The sequence below is a fragment of the Oryctolagus cuniculus genome, chromosome 15, assembly GCF_051225735.1.
Source record: "Oryctolagus cuniculus isolate XC-2025 breed Fujian yellow rabbit chromosome 15, ASM5122573v1, whole genome shotgun sequence".
NCBI lineage: Eukaryota > Metazoa > Chordata > Mammalia > Lagomorpha > Leporidae > Oryctolagus > Oryctolagus cuniculus.
Window position 1 is genome coordinate 55,552,073 of NC_142881.1, and position 23,082 is coordinate 55,575,154.

The 23,082-nt window shown below is 40.5% G+C and overlaps 2 protein-coding genes across 6 annotated transcripts in view; one reads left to right on the forward strand and one right to left on the reverse strand.

The window, feature by feature from the left end:
* The window catches only part of JMJD1C (jumonji domain containing 1C), a 340,730-nt gene extending 317,706 nt beyond the window's left edge, over window positions 1–23,024 (reverse strand). For both annotated transcript variants that reach the window (XM_051823261.3, XM_051823260.3), the window contains exon 1: window positions 1–23,024. This exon is cut by the window's left edge and continues 14,098 nt beyond it. The gene's annotated coding sequence lies outside the window, so the exon portion shown is untranslated.
* REEP3 (receptor accessory protein 3) overlaps window positions 1–23,082 on the forward strand; it is a 95,182-nt gene that overhangs the window by 14,762 nt on the left and 57,338 nt on the right. The window lies entirely within an intron of this gene.

The window sequence follows — 23,082 nt, forward strand, 5'->3', positions numbered from 1 at the left end:
AGCATTATTTCTGCAAGAGGATAAAATGGAAAATACCAAATGAAGAGTTTTGTTTCTCCATGTGGTCAGCAGTGCTGTGGAGGTGATCTGGCGAAGACATCTGTCATTCATTGATGGCCAGGATTTATTGGCCTTTGGGCTGTTCCCTGGCTCACTTGGTCAGTAAAGGACTTTCAGAGCCTCAAAGCACCTCAGGAATATGATTGTGAGACATGAGCTAGTGGATTTGCAGGTCTGTCTGTGTAAAGATTTTTAGCTTGAGAATGCAAAATAAATGAATTTATTAAATTTAACATTAACATTATCCATACCCCCTATTCTCCAATAGTTATCCAGATATACCAACAGTCAGGCAACTTTAAGACCTTTCTTGGTGTGAAGAATGTTAGCATTTGCTCCCTCAAACCAGTCCTAGAACTTTCAATAGACAAGATTTTCAAACTGTAATTTCTAAGCTGTAATTTAAAATTACAACTTTGAGTAAGAAAAGCGGTTCTAAAGCTTTGCAAATTTTCAAAAGTGATGTGTCATTTAAGAAATAGGTTTGATAGGGGCCAGCGCTGTGGCGCAGTGGGTTAACGCCCTGGCCTGAAGCACCGGCATCCCACATGGGCGCCAGTTTGAGTCCTGGCTGCTCCACTTCCAATCCAACTCTCTGCTGTGGCCTAGGAAAGCAGTATAAGATGGCCCAAGTCCTTGGGCCTCTGCACCCACATGGGAGACCTAGAAGAAGCTCCTGGCTCCTGGCTTCGTATCAGCACAGATCCGGCCGTTGCAGCCATCTGGGAAGGAAACCATCGGATGGAAGACTCTCTCTCTGCCTCTCCTCTCTCTGTGTAACTCTTTCAAATAAATAAATAAATCTTTAAAAAAAAAAAGAAATAGGTTTGATAAAGTGATGATTTTAACCTCTTTAAAAATCTTAACATTGGGATGGACATTCGGTGCAGCAGTTATAATGCCACTTGGGATACCCATATCCCATACTGTAATGCCTGGATTCTAATCACAGTTCCTCTTCCAATCCATTTTGCTGCTAATATGCATCCTGGGAGGCACCAGGTCATGGGTCAATTACTTGGGTTCCTACCACTCAGGTGAGAGTACCATATTGTGTTCCAGGCTGCTGGACTCTAGCCTGGCCAACTCCTGGCTATTGTAGGCATTTGAGGAGTGAACCAGTGGGTAAAAGGTCTCTCTTTGTCTGTCTCTGTCTATCTGTCTCTCTTTGTGTGTCTGCCTTTGAAATAAGTACTTTTAAATCTTAAGATTATTCCCATTATTATCAAACACATGATAAATTAAGAGTGTCCATTTTCATATAGTTGCTCTGGGTTCTTCCTTTAGCATTAGAGTTCCCAAAGCATTACACCATCTTTCAAAACTTTTAAAAACACTTTTCCCCAGACCTAATTCCTAAAGATTCTGATTTAATTTATCTGGGATTGGGCCTGGACTTTCTTATTTTTAAAAATTGCCCAGATGATTGGAATGTGCAACCCAGGTTCAAAAGCCATTATAATAAAAGTTTCAAAATGTAGTGTTTTGTTTTGTTTTGTTTTGTTTAAAAATAGTGTCAGGAAACTACCACAGAATTGAACGGTCTCATGCCATTGCCATTTTAAAACAAGGAAACAAAATTGTGAAACATCCTTAGTTTGGTTTTCAGTGATTTGATGGTATCAAAACAAGAAAATGTGAATATCTAAAAAATATCTGATGCTTAGCAATAAGGAGCATTAGTGGCCTGTAAAGAAGTAAAATCTTTCCAGACAGACTTAATTGGTCCTTTAGATTGAATTACAGAAGTATTAGAAGAAAGGAATGTAGTAGATGGAATGTCTGGATTTTATTACAACATTCTCTGCAGTACCTCATGAAATGCAAGTTGGAAATGCATTTCATAGTCCCAGCTAGCAGAGAACATACTCCATCAAACAGCAAAACATCACATTTGTGAGGTGGCTGCCTAGCAAATTTGCAGCACTACACATTTGTGCTGCCTTAAAAAGATCATTTGTGAAATTTGTTGATGTGGTGCTTTATGTCTATTTTTAGTTGAATTCATCAGAACCATTTCATGCCTCTAAAAGTACCCACAGTATTAAGCTATAAACTAGAGAGTGTTGTACATTTTGGTCAAATATATTTATTTATTTATTTATGGGGGGGCAGTCATTTTACACAGCAGTTGAGATGCCACACTGGACACCCATCTGCCCTGCTGAAATGCCCGGGTTCAACTCCTGGTTCTACTTCCGAATCCCGCTTCCTGCAGATATACACTTGGGGAGCATTCAGTGATGACTCACATGGGAAGGCTCTTGGCTTTGGCCTGGCCCAGCCCTGGATGATGCAGATATTTGGGAAGTAAACCAGCAGATAGAAGATTTCCTTTTTGTCTGTCTTTGTCAGCTCGCTCGGGCGCACGCTCTCTCTCTCTCTCTCTCTCTCTCCCTTTGAAATAAACTGTCCATTTACATTACCACAAAGCACTAATGAGTGTTTCAAGCTTGCAACATTTTTGGAAGAACACTAGTAGAGGGGCCAGTGTATGGCATATCTGGTAAAGCCAGTGCCTGCAGTGCTGGCATCCCATATGTGTGCCAGTTCAACTCCTGCTGCTCCACTTTCAATCCAGCTCTCTGCTATGGCCTGGGAAAGCAGTAGAAGATGGCCCAAGTCTGCCACCTGCATGGGAGACCCAGAAGAAGCTCCTGGCTCCTGGCTTCGGATTGGCGCAGCTCTGGCCATTGTGGCCAATTGGGGAGTAAACTAGCAGATGGAAGACCTCTCTCTGTCTCTCTGTCTCTCTCTGCCTCTCCTCTCTCTATGTAACTCTGACTTTGAAATAAAAAAAAAAAAAAGATAAAAAAGAACACTATTAGAATTACAAAGAAATGAAAAATGAGGAAAAAACAGACTTCTGGAACTTTGTACTATGTTTTAATATGCTATTATTATTATTATTCAAGAGGTAGAGAAACAGAGAAAACATCCATCCCATGGTACACTCCCAAAATGCCCACAACAGCCAGAGCAAGACCAGGCCAAACCAGGAGCTAGGAACTCAATCCAAGCCTGCCACATGGATGGCAAGGACTCAGCCACTTGAACCATCACCTGCTGCCTTGCCAGGGTATCCATTAGCGGGAAGCAAACCGGAAGCAGAGCTAGGTCTCAAACCAGTACTCTAATATGGGATGTGAACATCTTAATCAGCTGTGCAAAAACATCTGCCCCCTATTTCATTTTATATCTTCATATCCTATAGATACCAACCCATGAACCTTAAGTGGGGTGACCTTTATCAGTTTGACCCTGAGTCTGATGGTAATAACCCTCACCTAACTTAGGTAAGACCCCCACTCTTCACTCTGACTCTCTGAGTGCATTCAAGGTACAGGATACCACAAATAGAATAGGAGTCCTCTAGCTGTTCTCGCCCAGATTGCTGCCACCTTCCTGCAGGTCTTATTACATCTACACAGCTCCTCCTCAGTCCTTCACCAGCAGTAGTGGTTCACCCCTGGCTTCCGTGCCATAGGAGTCTGTGCTCACTGCCACCTGGAGCTGCTGCTGTCACTTGTGTAGTGTTGTGTAATGAACCACCCCAAAACTCAGTGGCTTAAGATAAAAACCTTTTTATTGTATTGCACGTTTTTGTTCTATGTGAAGAAGGAAATTACCTTTCTTTAATCTTTCTAATGTTATGATTATATTCCATTTTCTATTATTTGGATTTTTTTAAACTTATTTCATACTTTGGAAGAATTCTGATGCATTCTACTTTTGCCAGTGCCTGGTAGATCTAGTCTTGAATTTAGCAGCAGAACAACAGGATTTGAAGGTGTCATTTTGAATTATTTCTCTAACAGTTTGTTTTCCTGGCTTTTTTGTTTTTGGAGGTTTTTTTGTTTGGTTGTTTTTTTGCTGTTTTACAAACTGCCTCAATTTTGAAGAAGGATGATTTGATTTAGTAGTCTTTATTTTGTTGGTGAGAAAGTAAAGCTGATTTTAAGAGGGAAAATGGGTAATTTGTTAGCCTCAGATAATCATGAGTTCTACTTCCAAAAGTAGCTAACTTTTAGCTTATTAATGAGGTTGTTTTGGTCATTAAAGAATGATCTCTTAGAGAAGAAAATCTTAATAGATTTAAATATTTGGATGGAGGAGAGAGCATATTTATAGAAGAAGTGTTTTTGAGTACCAGAAAGGGACACACATAATGCATTATGTTCCCATCTATGTCTAGCAAACAGTACTTAGAAAGGACATTCTTTTGTGAATACTATTTCTGTATGGCTGATAGGTATATGTATGTTTTTCAAAAGAAAACTGTTGGAATTTTTCCAATGTCTCCTTTTTTTAAAGATTTATTTTATTCACTTGAAAAACAGTTACAGAGAGAGGTCTTCCATCCACAGATTCACTTCCCAAAACAGCCAGAGCTGATCCTGTCCAAAGCCAGGAGCCAGGAGCTTCTTCCAGGGCTCCCATACCTGTACAGGGGCCCAAGGACTTGGGCCATCCTCTGCTGCTTTCCCAGGTGCACCAGCAGGGCACTGGAGTGGAAGTAGAGCAGCCAGGACTTGAACTGGTCCCACAATGTCTCTTATAGTCAAGAAAAGCTATATGGTATTTTAAAGTACAGTTTACTGTGTTGTTACGCAAATAATAATAATAATGGAAAAGTACATCTTTAGCCATAAACCAGGAAGGAAAACATTTTGAAAAAGAAATTCTTTTAGGGGCTAGAGCTGTGGCTTAGCTGGCAAAGGCACCATCTGTGGTGCTGGCATCCCACATGGGTACCAGTTCAAGTCCCAGCTGCTCCACTTCCAATTCAGCTCCATGCTAATGGCCTGGGAACGCAGCAGATGATGGCCCAAGTGCTTGGGACTCTGCACCCACGTGCCAGAGCCAGAAGAGGTTCCTGGCTTCAGATTGACGCAGCTGCAGCCATTATTCTATTTGGAGAGTGAACCAGTGAATGGAAAATCAATCACTCTCTTCCTCCCTCCCTCCCTTCCTCCCTCCCTCTCTCCCTCCTTCCCTCCTTCTCTCTCTCTCTCTGGAACTCTGCCTTTCAAAGAAACAAATCTCTTGTTAAAATATTATTATTTTAAAGATTTATTTATTTATTTGAGAAGTAGAGTTATAGAGAGGGAGAGACAGAGAGAAAGGTCTTCCATATGGCCACAACGGCCAGAGCTGGGCCTGTCTGAAGCCCAGAGCAAGGAGCTTCTTTCAGGTCTCCTACACAAGTGCAGGGACCTATGCACTTGGGCCATCTTCTACTGCTTTCCCAAGCCATAGCAGAGAGCTGGATCAGAAGAAGAGCAGCCGGGATACAAACTGGTGCCCATATGAGATGCTGCCTCCTCAGGCAGAGGTTTAGCCCACTACACCTCAGCGCCAGCCCCCCACCCAAAAAAATCCTTTTAAAGAAGCAAAGAGAGAATTCCCATTTGCAGATTCACTCCTCAAATGCCTCCAGGCTGGGCTAGTGCCAAAAGCAGGAGCCAAGAACTCTGTCCAGATTTCCCACATAGGCAGCAGGGCTCAGATAGTAGGACTATCTTGTGCTGCATTCTCTGGAGCATTAGCAGGGAGCTGGATCAGAAGAGGAGCAGCTGGGATTTGAACCAGTGCTCTGATACGGGATGCCAGGATCAGAAGCAGTGGCTTAACTTGCTTCACCATAATGCTGAACCCCATCCACTCCTTTTTTAAAAGGTGATAAAAGTCATAGAACCATAAGATTGAATATTTAGCACTTTGTCAGTTTCTTTTGTCACTTTTTCATTTTGTAGCCTCAGCTTTAGACTATTTATATATTAGATTATGTGAATAAAAAACCCAAATCTGTCTCTCCATCTACAGTGAAGACATTTTTTCTCTTCTTTCTGTGAATGTTTATTGAATACCTACTGTGTACCAGAGTGTTATAAGCCTTGAGGATTTAGAGCTAAAGATAGCATAGTGTTTATCCTCCAGAATATTCAACACAAGACCCCAGATGGGAGAACCAGTGAACATAATGCTGGATGACAGTAATAATACTAGTAACACTTACAGAATGTCTGCCATGAGCTTGGCACTGTTATATGGTAATTCAGTTACTACTTACAACAAGGCAGTCACTATTGTATTTTATCAAAAAGCAGAGACACAGAAAGGCCAATGACTTACCCAGAGTCTTACTGGCATGTCAAGTATGCACAAGGTGCCGTGAGAATGCGGGGGAGGGCTTCCTCAACTACAGGAAGGAGGCAAGGACATCTTCAGATCTCTGCTGGAGAAAATGACCTTCCCACTGCATCTTTTTTTTTTTTAACTTTTATTTAATAAATATAAATTTCCAAAGTACAGTTTATGAATTACAATGGCTTTTCCCCCCATAAGTTCTTTTTTTATTTAATAAATGTGAATTTACAAAGTGCAACTTTTGTGTTGTTGTGGCTCCCCCCCCAACCTCCCTCTCTCCTGCGGCCCTCCCCTTTCCCACTCCCTCTCCCATCCCGCCCTTCATCGAGTTTCATTTTCAATCACCTTCATATACATAAGACCAGCTTAGTATACACGAAGCAAGGATTTCAACAGGCTGCACTCACACAACCGTACAAGGTATGGGGCATTGTTCGACTAGTAGTGTTGTTTTTAAGTTTCATAGTAAAACACGTTAAGGACAGAGATCCTATGTGGGGAGCCGGTACTCAGCGACTCCCGTTGTTGATTTAACAATTGGCACTCTTATTTATGACATCAGCAATCACCCGAGACTCTTGCTATGAGCTGTCTAGGCTATGGAAGCCCCTTGAGTTCACCAACTCTGAACTTGTTTAGTCAAGGCTGTGTCACAGTGGAGGTTCCTTCCTCCCTTCAGAAAAAGGCACCTCCCACTGCATCTTTGAAATTATCCTCCTTTTTCCAGTCAGAAGGAACAAAATATGCCAAAGTGTAGAAAAATAATACAACTCTCTTGAGAAACATCAAGGAATTCATTACCATTGGAACACAGAAATGCAAAAGATGAGCTTAGGGGCCGGCATTGTGGTGTAGTGGTTAAAGCCCACTGCCTACGATGCCGGCATCTCTTATGGGCACCAATTTGAGTTCTGGCTGTTCCACTTCCAATCCATCTCCATGCTAATGGCCTGGGAAAGCAGCTCCTGGCTTCAGACCAGCTCAGCCCTGGCTGTTGCAACCATCTGGGGAGTGCACTAGTGGATAGAAGACCTCTTTTTCTCTCTATAACTCTAACTTTCAAATAAATAAATCTTTTTTTTAAAGGTTTAATTATTTATATGAAAGTCAAAGTTACACAGAGAGAGGAGAGGCAGAGAGAGAGAGAGATCAATCTTCCATCTGCTGGTTCACTCTCCAATTGACCGCAACAGCTGGAGCTGCACCAATCTGAAGCCAGGAGCCTCTCCCAGGTCTCCCATGTGGGTACAGGGGCCCAAGGACTTGGGCCATCTTTCACTGCTTTCCCAGGCCACAGCAGAGAGCTGGATCAGAAGTGGAGCAGCTGGGACTCGAACCAGTGCCCATATGGGATGCCGGCGCTCCAGGACAGGGCGTTAACCCGTTAAGCTCTTAGAGAAGTTGGAAGGGTGAGATCAATTGGATTTTGTTTTTAAAGGCATTGTGGTGCAATGAGTTAAGCCACCACCCCCAATGCTAGTATCCCATGTGGGCACTTATTCGAGTCCCAGCTACTCCACTTCCAATCTAGCTCCCTGCAAATATGCCTGGGAAGCAGTGGAAGGTGGCCCAAGTGCTTGGGCCCCTTCACCTATTTGGGAGACTTGGAGAAAGCTCCTGGCTCCTGGCTTTGACCTTACATAGCTCCAGCCATTGTGGCCATTTGGGGAGTGAACCAGCAAATGAAAGATACCTGTCTCTTTCCCTCTATAACACTGCCTTTCAAATAAATAACATAAATCTTTAAAAAAAAAAAAAAAAGAATGAGCAGCCAGTGCTGTGGTGTAGTGGGTAAAGCCGCCGTCAGCAGTGCCTGTATCCCATATGGGTGCTGGTTCGAGTCCCGGCTGCTCCACTTCCTATCCAGCTTTCTGCTATGGCCTGGGAAAACAGTAGAAGATGTCCAAAGTCCTAGGATTCCTGCACCCATGTGGCAGACTTGGAAGAAGCTCAAGAAATGTTTTTAAAAATGAATGAAATCTAAACAAACAAACAAAAAAACTGTGAGATCTATGACTAGCAGAAAGGGTTGTCTGCTGACAGTGTATAGTATTTGTCGTGTATTAGATTTGTTTCTTTGGCTGTTTTATCTTTAACAAATTCCAAGAGAAAAGAAATGACCATTTGAAAACAAGTGAAACTTTGCATTTTAAATTGCTTAAAGCAGGCATTTGGCACTGTGGTTAAGACACTGCTTGGGATGCCCCCATCCCACATCAAAGTGCCTGAGTTTGAATCCTGGCTCCACTCTCATTCCTGCTCCCTACTAATGTGCACCCTGGCTCAAGCACTTGGCTCCCTGCCCCCCATGTGGGAGACTCAGACTGAGTTCTTGGCTCCTGGGGTCATTCTGGCCCGGCACTGTTTGCGGGCATTTGGAGAGCAAACCAATAGAAGGAAGAGCTCTGTCTCTCTGAGTCTGTCTCTACTTTTCAAATAAAATGAAAATAAAGATTTTTTTGAAAAAACTTTTTATGGATATTATGGATACTTTATACAATATTATGTTTCTATTGGAAGATAAAACATTTTGTGTGAAACTGAGCTTTGATTTAGTCTCAGAGAGTGACTTGTAATTTTTTTTTTAAGATTTGTTTATTTGAAAGGCAGAGTTACTGGGGGAGCAGGGAGAGAGAGCGAGAGATCTTCCATCTGCTGGTAGTGAGTGGTAATTTTAAATAGGGAAGTTAGGGAAGGTCTCTGTGAGAGGTTGACCTTTGAACAAAGACTTGAAGGAAGTAAAGACATTAGGGGAGAGCATCCAAGGAAGAAACCTGACCCAGCACAAGCCCTAAAGCAAGGATGCAGAGGTCACTGTGGCTGGAGCAGAACTGTAGTGAAGCCACAGGTGCAGGCCCTTGTCGAAAATGCTGAAGTGGACTCTGAGTAACATGGGGAACCATTGGAGGGTTTTGAAAAGAAGAGTGCCACTGTAAGATTCATGTTTTAAAAGTTCTCTCTCATAGAGAACAGAGTATATGAGGGCATAGATGGAAGTTGGGAGATGGGTTAAGAGGCTGTTTTGATAAACCAGTGAGTGGTGTCTTAGACCATGCTGGTATCAGTGGTCAGATTATAGATTTACTTTACAGATGGTTCCCAAAGAATTCTTTGATACATTGCTTGTGGATATTCAGGGTGAAAAAACTGGATGAGTTAGCAAGGTAAGGAGTTAGTGCATACCTAGAGAATTGTCAAGGTAAAGTATATGGGGAAATGCAAGAGCCAAGGACAGCCAAGAGAATGTTGAATTAGCAAAGAAAAGCATAAGAATAATAGGATGACATAATTGATTGGATGTTAATATTGAGATTAGTTAATTATATCAGGACTTATTATAAAGCTATAGTATTAGAACACTGTGCTATTGCATCCAGGATGGGCAAATGAGTCCATAAAAGAGCAGAGTCTACAAAGAGATCTTTACATATGTGGTCACTTATTTTATGACAGTGGTATCATTTCAGAGCCCTGTGGGAAGATAATTATTTACAGTCATGGTCCTGGATCAGTTGGATATCCACCTACCACAGACCATACTCAAAATAACCTATTCCAGTCTGATTTCAGATAAAAAGTGAAATAATACTCTTTCTACAGGGTAATACAGAAAGCTAGGCTTTAAGGAAAGAGCCTTCTTTTTCCTTAAGAATAATATTTATAGTGAGTTTAAAGGTTCCTTTCTCTTCTTTATATGTAGAGAAAATTTTTTTAATTTTTTGGAAAAGCAGTCTTAAACAGAACACAAAAAGCATTGATTATAAAGGAAAAGATTACTCATGATAAATTGGGATAGGCTAAAATTAAGCATTTCTCTTCATCAAAAGACATCACTGAGACTGAATAAAGAAGTTACAGAAAAAGAGGGAGAGACACTCAGAGATCTTCCATCCGCCGTTTCACACCCGAAATGGTCACAACAGCCGGAGCTGGGCAAATCTGAAGTCAGGAGCTAGGATCTTCTTCTAGGTCTTCTACATGGGTGCAGGGACCCAAGCACTGAGGCCATCCTCCACTGTTTTCCCAGACCATTAGCAGGGAGCTGGATCAGAAGTAGAGCAGCCGTAGACAACGGCTTAACCCACCACACCACAGCACCAGCCCTCTCATTTCTCTTTCTGAAGTGGTGCCAGCATTGTGTAATGTAAAATCACATTTCTGTCTTCTTTATATATCTCTAGGAAAGGAACTAACCCATCCTGGGTCTTTCTTTGTACTGTTACACCTTTAGAATTTAACTGAAATGAAGATTGCTCAAATTTAGCCTAAAATTTGAATAGCTGTACACTTAAAGAAAATAAAAATCTACACTTGAACATAGATTACTATTTTAAAAAGCATTCTCAACCCTAAACATCGAATATTAGGCACATACACACATAATCTCTTTCTTACAGGTTATAAGCTTCAGTCTTGCTGCTCAAATCCATGGTACAAGCAATTATGTCAGAAAAATACCACCAAGAAAACGTTTTGTGTTTTAAAGCAAATCTCACTGGACAATAAGAACAAAGAGACTATTCAGTACGTAATTCATATTGTCTTGTAGCATTCTAAAATTTATTTTGACTTTCTTTTTTTCTTCATTTACTTGTATTTCCTAAAGCTTTCCCAATTGTGTTTCCTAAAGAGGTTTCCCAGAGTGTCCATCATTGACTGTCATAGGAGGAAGATTTTCATGAGAGGGCACTGGGTTCCAAGGTAACCAGCGTGTGTTTAGCAGGGCCTGGAAGTGGTAAGGATGGAAAAGCATCTGTGTTTAGAATGCTCCAATAAGCAATCAGCCCTCTCCTGAGATGACCCTTCACTGTTGCTAAGCACTCATCTCTGTTTCTGGAGTGGGTGGCAACATTATGTAATCCTGAACCACATTTCTATCCTCTTTATATATCTTAGGGGAATGGATTAGGCTTTTTGGGCTTTTATTTTGTGCTATTAAATGCTTAGCATTGATTGAAAAGACATTGAGATTTTTCAAGTTTGACCTAAAAATTGAATGGTTTTAACATTTAAAGAAAAAAAAAACACCTATTCTTGATCATGAAATTACTGTTCTGAGATTACCTGTCTCACCATCAAAAAATGTTAGGCATTCTCACACATAATCAGTGGGTTAGACAATATTTACATAATGAACATCAGATATAAGGAACTTCCATATCTTTGTTTTATTTCCTTCAGTTGCAGATGTAGCTCATAACAGGCTGACTTCTTTCCTTCTTATGGATTTCCCTGATTGTCCTTCTTCAGAACAAACCCTCTGAAATTTTAAATATAAAGAACACTGTTGGTAGTCTGATGGATATAATGTAACTGTGAGGGGTGGGTCTGGCCTAGCAGTTAAATCATTAGTTGGGACCTTTGCTTCCCGCATCACAGTGCCTGGATTCAAGATTCTGTTTCCCATTCTAGCTTCCTGCTAATGGGCAACCCTGGAGACACAGTGATGGCTCCTGTCATTGGTCACTGCCAACCCTGTAGGAGACCCAGAATGAGTTCTGGGCCCCTGGCTCTAGCCATCTAGACTATTAGTATTCTTATAAATAAAGTGAAAAGTAAATACAAATTGGCAGCATGATCATTCAGAAACTTTAAAATCAATACATATTATGTAAGGAATTTTCTATTGTTAGGAAAATATTTAATAGTGATTGCCTCTTAAAAGTAAATTACTTTTGAGATTTTGTTTTGTTGATGATTAGTGAGCTGATTAAAACATATAGATTGCCCACAAGCCAATAGCTCAACATGTAAAGTAAGCACTAAAACTAGGTTTCATCTAAGGGCATTTCCTAAAACCATAATGACCTTAATTTTTTGGATTTTCTTGTTCCATGAGCATGTTGTTGAGGAAAAACATTGAGCCCTGACTTAGTATAGACAATCTGATAGCATAAAGCTGGAAACTAAATAACAGAAGAACTTTGTCTCATTCATTCTATAGAAGGCAGGAGAGAAAGAAAGGGAGGGAGGGAATAGGTGAGAAAAATAGGAAGCAAAGAATGTTGGGTAGAAATCAATATATAGAGAAATTACAATAAATATAAGTGGCACTAAACAAACTTTTTTTAAGATTTATTTATTTTAGAAAGACAGAGTTGCAGAGAAAAAGAGACAGATATTCCATCTCCTGGTTCACCCCCCAAATGGCTACAACTGCCAGGGCTGAACCAGACTGAAGCCAGGAACCAAGATCTTCATCCAAGTCTCCCATGTGAGTGCAGTGGCCCAAGTACTTGGGTCATCTTCCATGGCTTTCCCAGGTACATTAGCAGGGAGCTGGATCAGAAGTGGAGCAGCTGGGAATCGAACCAAGCACCCATATGGGATGCTGGCATCACAGGCAGTAGCTGTCACCTGCTACACCACAGTGCCAGACCCAACAAATTTACGACAGAAAGCATTAATAGAGATACAGATGGTTAACCCATAATGCAAAAGAGTTCAATTGATCAGGAAGATATATTAATTCTAACTTATGTGCACTTAATATCTCTGAAAAATATTTAAAACAAAGCCAACTTCACTTTGAGGAGAAATAGCTGAATCCACAATTATAGTAGGAATTTTCTAATAAAATTTATCTAATATTTTTATGTCTTTATTTGCTACTGTGACTTTTTTTTTCACTTTCTCTAGAATATAGTGGTTTGTGAATCCAGTTATTGGATGGTTGAGTTTTCTCCATAATTATAATATTTCAGATAGCTGAAACTTAACCTTTTGAGAAACAATGAATTTAATAAAGAAACTTTGAGAATGTACTTTACTTTTTTGTAAAAGTGGCTCACAGCTTTTTGTTGAAATAGTTTAAAGCTAAGAAATGTTGAAAAAGTGTAACTAAGGTCCATTTATTTTTCATGTTCAATCACCTGATTAACAGTTTGCTGCAATTGCTTTATACTTTTTCTGTGTGTCTGTGTATTCTGCAACAGCTACACTTTTTGTTACTGGTTTTACTAAAACATTTTAAAGTAAGCTGCTTCAGCAAACAGTGCTACAATGATTAGATGTCCATGTGCCCCCAAAATGAAGCTAGATTTACACACTTCAAATAACATTCTTAATAGAAAGAACCAAGGCTCCTTAGAGAGATGGCTGATTCTAGGAGTGGGGCAGGAAGATGGGCCTGGAGCATCCTGTAGTGCCAGAAAGGCTAACAAAGCACCCAGAACAGAATAAAAACAGTGATGGACGTATGTGAAAGGGACACAGGAGCCTGCTGACAGAGATCCCAGTGACCAAGTCTGGAACAGTTTGTACAACAAAATAAAATAGTATTGAAGTATAACCCAAAGTGTAAAGTAAATATCCATAAGTCCATACTGATTTAAATAAATGATTAAATAAATAAATAAGTAGAGGAAAACAGACAAAACTTTCATGCAGAAGAAATCCAAATAATATATGCAGGTACTCTATCCTTAGGGAAATAGAGTGTAACTCCCCAGTCCTTAAGCATTGTCTGTACATAGCGACCTCCTTCCCAAAAGTGTGGTGTGGAAAGCTAGAAGTGCTGGTAACTTTATCTGACACATGCTACCTCAGCCAGGTAAGGAAGGTTAACATTAGCAGTCTTAAGTTATACGGACAGTATGTACCCTTGATATGTATTGAAAATGGCACATCATTTTTTTTGATATTCCTCCCAAAAACCCAAGTTCTGGAATGGCCATTGTGGCCCAACAGGTTACGCTGCCACTTGGGACATCCGTATCCCATATTGGAATGCTGGTTTAAGTCCTGGCTATTCCACTTCCATTCTCGCTTCGTGTTAATACACCTGGGAATGCAGAACATGCTGGCCCAAATACTAGTTTCTTCCACCCACATGGGAGACCTGGATGGAACTCCTGGCTCCTCCCCTCAGCCTGGCCCAGCCCCAGCCATGCAGGCATTTGGGGAGTGACCCAGGGGGACCTGGACAGAAGATCTCGATCTCTCTCTCCCTCTCCTTCTCCCTCTCCCCCATCCCAATTTGCCTTTCTATCTCTCTGCTTTTCAAGTAAATAAGTCTTTTTCAAAAGAGAGAAAAGAAACCCGTGTCCTGAATCTAACCATGAGAAAAACATCAGACAAATCCTAACTGAGGGACATTCTAAAAACAAACAACAACAAAAAAACTTGACTAGCACCCCTAAATACTGTCAAAATATGAAAGGCTTGATAAATTTTCTGAGGCACCTGGGGAGATAGGATGATTTAATGTCATAAAGTGGATGGGATCCCAGAAGAGAAACAAGATACTATTTAAATCCAAGCAAAATCTGAGTTAAAGATGATCTTTAATACTAATGTATTGTTATTGCTTTATTAATTGTGAAGAATGTACCATACCCACGTAAAATGTTAGTAATAGGAGAAACTGAATGTGGAGTCTATGAAAACCATTTGCTCTTTTTCTGTAAATCTGTAAATTATTTTGAAAAACTAAAGCTGTTAAAAAACTGAAATTTTATTTTAAAATAGTTGTAGACATTATTACATTGCAGTCCTAATTATTGTATCTCCTAACCATTCTTTTATGTAACCACAGATTAATATCACCTAACAAGTTTAGCACTGGTAAAACATCAGCACCTAAAATATAGGTCATATCTAACTGCCCAGGTTGCCCAAATAATACCTTCGGTAGCTGTACTGTTGTTTTTGATACAGAACCCAATCAAGGAACATTGCTTTTATTTGTCTTCTCTCTTTAGTCTGTCCTCGTGATGAGGAATTGCCCTTCAGTCACTTCAGTGGAGGGGAAAGTAGCAAAGTCAGTATTCGGGAAAACGGTAGCATTTCTCCAGAGTGGCAGTATGGCCATCCAGAACTGCCTTTCATGAAATAATGAGCAACGTTTTATAAGAGACAGGGGCCTTGGTAATGCCAGCCAGCAAGCAGGCCGGTTTTGTGCTGTAATTATGGAAGTCACAATTAAATTAGGTGGTGGTATAGTTCTTGTTGCATGTTTGTTTCTTCCTGTTAAATTGTCCAAGATAGAAGTAAAGTTCCCACTTCTCTGATTATTATTATTATTATTTTTTTTGACAGGCAGAGTGGACAGTGAGAGAGAGAGACAGAGAGAAAGGTCTTCCTTTTGCCGTTGGTTCACCCTCCAGTGGCCGCTGCGGCCGGCGCGGTGCAACCAGCGCATCGCGCTGATCCAAAACCAGGAGCCAGGTGCTTATCCTGGTCTCCCATGTGGGTGCAGGGCCCAAGTACTTGGGCCATCCTCTGCTGCACTCCCGGGCCATAGCAGAGAGCTGGCCTGGAAGAGGGGCAACCGGGACAGAATCCGGCATCCCGACCGGGACTAGAACCTGGGGTGCCAGCACCCCAGGTGGAGGATTAGGCTAGTGAGCCGCGATGCCGGCCTTCTCTGATTTTCTTGTACTGAAGAAGTAGTGAGACACGACCTCTGTCAGTTAGCTATTTCAATAGAACATGCAGAATGTTTTTAAGTGCTTTTTTGGTGAGCAGTTGTCTGGCAGTTAACACGTCAGTGTCCCACCTCACAATACCTGGGTTGGATTCCTGGCTCCAGCTCCTGACTCCATCCTCCTACCAAAACAGACCCTGGGGAAGCAGCAGTGATGGCCAAAGTAATTGAGTGCCTCCCCTTAAGATTATTTTCCTGGCTTTTGGCCCCATCCCCAGATGTGCCCAGCCCTGCCTTGGCTGTTGTGGGCATTTAGAGAATTAAAAGGATCAGAGCTCTTGGCCTCTCAAGTTTTTAAAGGTTTTCATTTTTATTTATTTTTTTAAAAGACTTATTTATTTCTGTTTGAAAGGCAGAAGTAAAGAGATGAAGAGACAGATATCTTCCATCTACTTGTTCACTCCCCAAATGGCTGCAACAACCAAGGCTGAGCAAGGCTGAAGCCAGGAGCCAGGAGCTTCTTCCAGTGGCAGGGGCCCAAGCACTTGGGCCAACCTCCACTGTGTTCCCATGCACAATAGCAGGGAGCTGGATTGGAAGTGGAGCAGCTGGGGCTCGAACCAGTGCCGCTTTACCAGCTATACTACAATGCAGGCCCCTCTAAAGATTTTTAATGCTTTTACAATGTCTTATGTTCTGGTTGTTATTTTTGTAATGTCACTTCTGTTATTGTTGTTTGCTCTACAAAATAAACTGACCAAACCCTCCTTAGACTTCTCTAATGAAAGATAGTAAATTCAGGGAACGTGTGAGAGAAGGGAGGACTCTTAACAGAGATTGTTGTAGTACAGGGAGTGGCATGGGAAAATATTACTGAGTTTGAGATACTGAAAGTACTACAATGATTTGAGTAGAAGAAAAGAAGGAAGTGTTTTAAGAAGTATGAAAACAGAATGTTTCTGATTCACAAATCATCACAAATGAAGCTTGAATGAAAAAGCAGTGATGAGTTCCCTGATGCAGCCGTCGTTACAGAAAACAGCACCTGGCTTGTAGTCTTCATTGGTGAGAGTCGCTTCTGTGTGATGGAGAAGAACTGAAACATTCTATGAAAGCAAAATAATTCACTTCACTTCAGATTTGATGGTGCCTGGTACAGAGTTGCAGTGCTCATGTGGGAGGTGACGGTAGTAGGCTGAACTTTATGCTAAACAGTGCATATGAACATTCTGCAGGACAGCATGGCAGAAAATTTAGATCTGAGTTCAGTTCAAGGTCGTTTACTTTGTGGTCATGTAGCACTGAGCAAATTGCCCAAAATAAGGTAAAATCCATGAGTATGGCTTTCCTTTGATTTGTGTACACTGATGTATTTTAGGAGAGGAAATTTTCTCAGTGATTTCAAAGTTGGTTGGTGTGTGATTTTTTTCAACAGAAGCCTTAAAAAAAAAAAAAAGTAGGTTACAGCTAAACTCTCAACTTATCTTTTTGTCAGTGGAGCTAATGTTAAGTTAAGGTTTTACAAATTCTGTGCTTAAGGGGCTAAATAAAATAAATAGTTCCTCTGAGTTACGAATTACTCAGGAGTCAGGAATTGGTCAGATGCTACAAGTAATTCTTAACTCCTCCGTACAGCAGCTACCTAACCAGTTGGATAGGAACTGGAGAATGTGATGAATGTTGATTATAGATATGAATGTTTCCCTTTTAGACTTAGTGTATAGCTCCAAAGGTATGTCTCATCTATTTATATATGAGAGCATATTGGTGGGTCACAAGTACAATTACTTAGATAACTTCTCAATGTTGATTTCATTAAACTACTAATATTGGGGATCTGCTATGAGCTTGACATTGTATGAAGTACATGGTCTTATTGTTTGAGTTTTATTTTTGATACAGAGGAAGTACTGCACAGGTCTTGAAATTAAAAATTTTATTGTTTCTTGTGTTTGTGTTTTGGCTTCAACTTTTGCTCAATGCCTAATTTGCAAAATCCTCTGTACCTTATTTTTATCATCTATAGAAACAGAACAATAATGCCTACCCCACCTACAAATTTATTTGTATTGACCATCAGAATGGAAAATTGCAGTGGGTACACTGGAATGTTGTTGACTGTGAAAAGACCTTCCTCCTTCAGCTCTGTGAGCCACTCTGTGGAGCTCTGCCCACAGGCTGCTAAGTTAACTCTACTTGACTGCTTCAAGGGTTTTGTAGACCTTGGTTCTGTAGTGTACTCTGTACTGAGTTCAGCATTTTTTCTAAACGTGTTTTTGGTTGTGGTTTACCACATAGTAGGCTGTTGTGGTGGGAGTGGGGTTGTGGCTCGGAACAAGGAATTGAGGGATGAAGAAGTTCGAGTTTATTTGCTGTGGGTTTTTTTTTTCCCCTAGTTTTATCTTTAGCTTTCCTTTTAGAGCAGAAATTAGAAGCTCTGGAGTAAAATTAGAAGTTTAGCTCCAAGAACACGAAAATGCCAAGCTTCATAGCTCTTGATTACTATTATTAAAAACATGTACATAGTCTTTCAGAGGGGAATTTATTGTCTTTTTCTCTCCTTGGTGGTTTTAATTCAGAATTTGAGTTTTTTTTCCCATGTGTTTGTCCTTTTCTTCTTATATATAATTTTCATGTTTTTCCATGAGGTTGTGGGCACTTAACCGTTATTTCAATAAATGGGAGTTCTCTACTAGCAGGGATTTTTAGAAGAAATGTCTTTTTCTTAAAATTTGCATACAACAACACATATATATTATTTTGGCAGTGATGCATGAACTCTTGCTGCTTACACAGCAGCAAAATGACCCACAGAGGAAGTTTTATCACAGGGACAATACTGCTACCACTAAACTTTGTACTACTCGGAATCATTTGATTAGGCACAAATAGATTATTTTCAAAGGTTTATTAAATTGTTGTTGTCATTTTGGTTTATATAATTGCTTCTCTTTTGCTTTATAATGATCTCTTTCATGTGGAATTTGGCCAAAGTCAAGATAACCTGTAGTCACTTTCACATTACTTTTAAAAGTCCAGTTAGACCAAAACCAGCTCACCATACTGACAGCATATTGAATAAGCATATTTTCACCCTTCAGATAGTTCAAGAAACAAAATTTAGAAATTCAGATTCTTGGGCCCTACTTTCAATGATATTCATTCCCAGTTGATTATTATACTCAAACAGATCTGGGAACTACTGAGCCAATTATAGGGATGCTTTTCAAATAATTCTGAAGGGTTAGAATTTCTCAGATAATTCTAAAACCACTGAAATTGAATTATTTCTGGCAACTATTAATTGCATTATCTCTTTTATTTATGAACTTCCTAAAACAGGCTTCCTTTGGGGGAGGAATACTACTTTGAAAGACGCAATCTGGAAAACCTATGTTAAAGTACATTATTTCTAGAATTCCTTATTTGGTTCCTTATTGTGATTCTATTTTAAAATTCACTATAATCTATACTAATATTGGAGAACTAATATTATACAGAATTAGAGTGAGCTATAATAAATGGCAGAATGTTTTGCCCTCCTTCTCTTTTCTTAATCTTGTGGGAAGCCTTTTTAAAATATTGTTAGATGAGCTGCCTTTTGATTTCAATTCATTCCGTGATGTCCCCTACATATACTGTTTCATTGTTCTCCTGATAGAAACATGCTATAAGTTTCCCTTGGCTAAAGCACATGCAGGCAGTAGTATGCTGGTAATGGTTAACAACTGAGGGAAAGGGCACTGAGTCATATCATTTGCTGCTTTCCATAATGTAAAATGCTCCCTACAATGGTCCATTTCAAGCCACAAATGTGACCTCACTAACTGTGGAGCTAGGAAGAGATACTCACAGCACAATTAGTATTTCTACCATACAGAGAAGAATGAAGGTACATAACTTGAAGGGAAAATAAATAATTAGGAATAAAATAGAAGTACTATTGTTACTAATAAGGATGAGTTTTTGAGGTGTTTTGTTTTGTTTTGTTTTGACAGGCAGAGTTAGACAGTGAGAGAGACAGAGAGAAAGATCTTCCTTTCCGTTGGTTCACCCCCCAAATGGCCGCTACAGCCAGCGCGCTGCACCAATCTGAAGCCACGAGCCAGGTGCTTCCTCCTGGTCTTCCATGCAGGTGCAGGGCCCTAGCACTTGGGCCATCCTCCACTGCACTCCCGGGCCACAGCAGAGAGCTGGACTGAAAGAGCAGCAACCGGGACACAATCCAGTGCCCCGACAGGGACTAGAACCCAGGATGCCAGTGCCACAGGCGGAGGATTAGCCTAGTGAGCTGTGGCGCCGGCCAAGTTTTTGAGTTTTAATGTCTGTTTTTAATATACTTCATATGTATTTATGTCCTTATAAGGACAGCCAAGAAACTGTTTCTATGCATATCTTTGGAGAAACAGGTCATTTCAAAATGGAAGAAGACTTTTATGCATATCCTGCTTTATTATCTCATTTAAGTTAATGATACTAAATTTATGAATAACAATGATAGTGGTGTTAAAGAAGCAGCTCTCCAGGTGATTTTGATGTGTGGCTAGGTTGAGGGCCCACTGTAGTTGCCTGGCACTTTGGAGATGAATTTTGTGCTGAATTATACTTAACATTTTAACCATGTATGTTCTGTATGTTCTTTCAAAATCCGTTTATCAAATGGATTTGTTAAAATATAAAGAAATGAAGAAAATTGAGATAAAAAGTAGCAATCAAAGAAAATCAAAGTTTGGTGAATAAGACATGCCAGAGGGCCACCATAGTTAATACAGTTGAACAACAGATTTGAGTCTGCATTTCCATGAAAATTTTAAAAAGGAATAATATAATTCTAATCAGATAGAAGGAATGGCATCATTTTCTGAAAGAAAACTAAGCATTGCATTGTAAGTGTTTCAGACACTATAGGGATACTACTAATATAACAAAAATAGCCCCTAACACTCTCCCTGTAGTACTTGGTTTCATACAGCAGGTTTTTAGAATATTCTTCAGGGAAAATCAAGAATGTAGTATGATCTTTCTCCCAAAGAAGATAGATAGAATAGTTGGGGAATATAACCTGGTGGTCAAGCTTGATCCAAAGTTAGGATAACACTACCTAGGGAATAAAGATTCAGAATAAGACTGGCAAAATGTGGCAGGTCTGCTAGCTCCTATCCTGTTAATGTGAGGTATGGTGCCACATTGACAAGGATTCTGAGACCGGGGTTCTGAGAAATGAGCACAGTGAATGACTAGCAATCTCTGTCTAGTCACAGGAACAGGGACTAGCAGAGGAACCTCTGCACGTTGGCCGTCCTTTCTCCAGGCTATCTTACATGAATGTCACTGGTCTCAGGGGTCTCTAGTGGAAACTGAATCATAAGTGTTGCATTTTTGTGTTGCTGTTATTTAAGATTATCAATTGTAATGAATTCATCCTAAGAAGCCTGGTACATCTGTCTTCTGTCACTCTGATTTTAGAAAAATAATTTAATTTTTAAATGTATCATTTAATAACATACCAGTGTTCATTCATTTCAAAAGGAAACTTCAGCTGAGGGGAGACGAAGGGTATCTTGAGTATTTTGGCAAAGTTCTCGTTTTTTAGGCAAAAGAGGAAGTGAGTAACTCTTCCTGCCTCTATAACTGAAATAATAATCAAATTTATAGGTGAGGGTTTTTTGTAGCAAATATTCCCTTTATAAATCCTAAGTTTATCTTACAGGTGGCCTTCTAAAATAAACTTTATTTCATTTTCTACACTGTGCTCATGCTTTGGCTTTCTGCCTGGCCTCCCAGGTTGCAAACATCCATACTTAGACCCTAGAGTTAAAGAAAATAACCCAAAAGGGAGGCGGGAGAGAAAATCCCTTAAAAATGTTAGTAATAAATTCAATAATATTCACATTGGCACAATAATAAATTATAATATTAATGGTGACAGTTATTAAAGATTGCCCCACTATTCATTAAGATATTTAATCTTTCCCATGTTTCAAATGGAACATATTATTTTTACTACTCTGATGAGAGAGGTGTTAAACATATTCTGTTTGATTGATTTTTTAATTTACTTATTTGAAAGGCAAAGTTACAAAGAGGCAGAGGCAGAGAGAGGTCTTCTACCTGCTGGTTCACTCCCCAGATAGCCACAATGGCCGGCAGCCCAGATCCAAAACCAGGATCCAGGTGCTTCCTCTGGGTCTCTCATATGGGTGCAGGGGCCCAAGAAATTGGGCCATCCTCCACTGCTTTCCCAGGCCAAGCGGAGAGCTAGATTGGAAGTAGAGCAGCCGGGACTCAAACCGGCATCCATATGAGATGCCAACACTACAGGCAGTGGCTTTACTTGCTACGCCATAGCGCCAGCCCCTGATTTTTTTCGATTCAATACAGAGGTTGAAAAAAAAAAAAAAAAACACAAAGAACTTATATATAGTATCCATAAGCACCAGATCCTTACTATATGTGAGAAATTTATTTTGGAAGACATTAAGATATGTCAGAGATAGGCTAAGTCTCTGCCTGCAGCGCCAGTATTCCATATGGGTGCCCATTCATGTACTGGTGCTTCTCTCCAATCCAGCTCTCTGCTTATGGTGTGGGGAAGCAGTGGAAGATGGCCCAAATGAGTGGGCCCCTGCCCTCATGTGGGAGACCCATAAGAAGCTCCTGGTTCCTGGCTTCTGATCGCCCCAGGTCTGGCCATTGTGGTCATTTGGGGAGTGAACTGCTAGATGGAAAACCTCTCTGTCTCTCCCTCTCTCAGTAACTCTGCCTCTCAAATAAATAAAATCTCTTAAAAAAAGAATAATGGAATAATATTTTTGTAAACTTATCTCTTTCTTAAAAAAAAAAAAGATTTATTTGCTCATTTGAAAGTCAGGGTCACAAAGGGAAGGTAGAGAGAAAGAGATCTTTCATCCCTGCTTTACTCCCCAAATGGCCACAATGGCTGGGGTGAAGCCAGGAGCCAGGAGCTTCATCCAGGTCTCCCATGTGGGTGTAGGGGTCCAAAGACTTTCCCTGCTGCTTTCCCAGGCACACTAGCAAGGAGCTGGATCAGAAGTGGAGCAGCCAGGACTGGAACCCCAGTTGGTGCCCCTATGGAATGCTTGTGCTGTAGTCAGCAGTTTAACCTGCTACACCATAGCACTGACCCTACCAAGTGTTCTTCTAAGAATTTTTTGTGATAAGCAAAAGGGATTTGCATGTTAATTTTTCAAAAAAAATCTTTTATTTCCCTGAAACTGCTATCTAAAATACTGTGGAACAAGGATTGTGGCAGCAGGTTAAGTCACGGCTTGGAACATCTGTATTGTCCCTGCTGCTCTGCTTTTGATCCAGCTTCTTACTAGTACCCCTGAAAGGCAGCAGATTATGGGTGAAGAACTTGGGCAGCTGCCACCCTCATAGGAGACCCGGGTATACTTCCTTGCTTCTGGCCTCAGCCTGGCCCAACCCCAGCTGTTGACAGCATTTGGAGAGTGAACCAGCAGGTGGAACATCTCCCTCTCTGT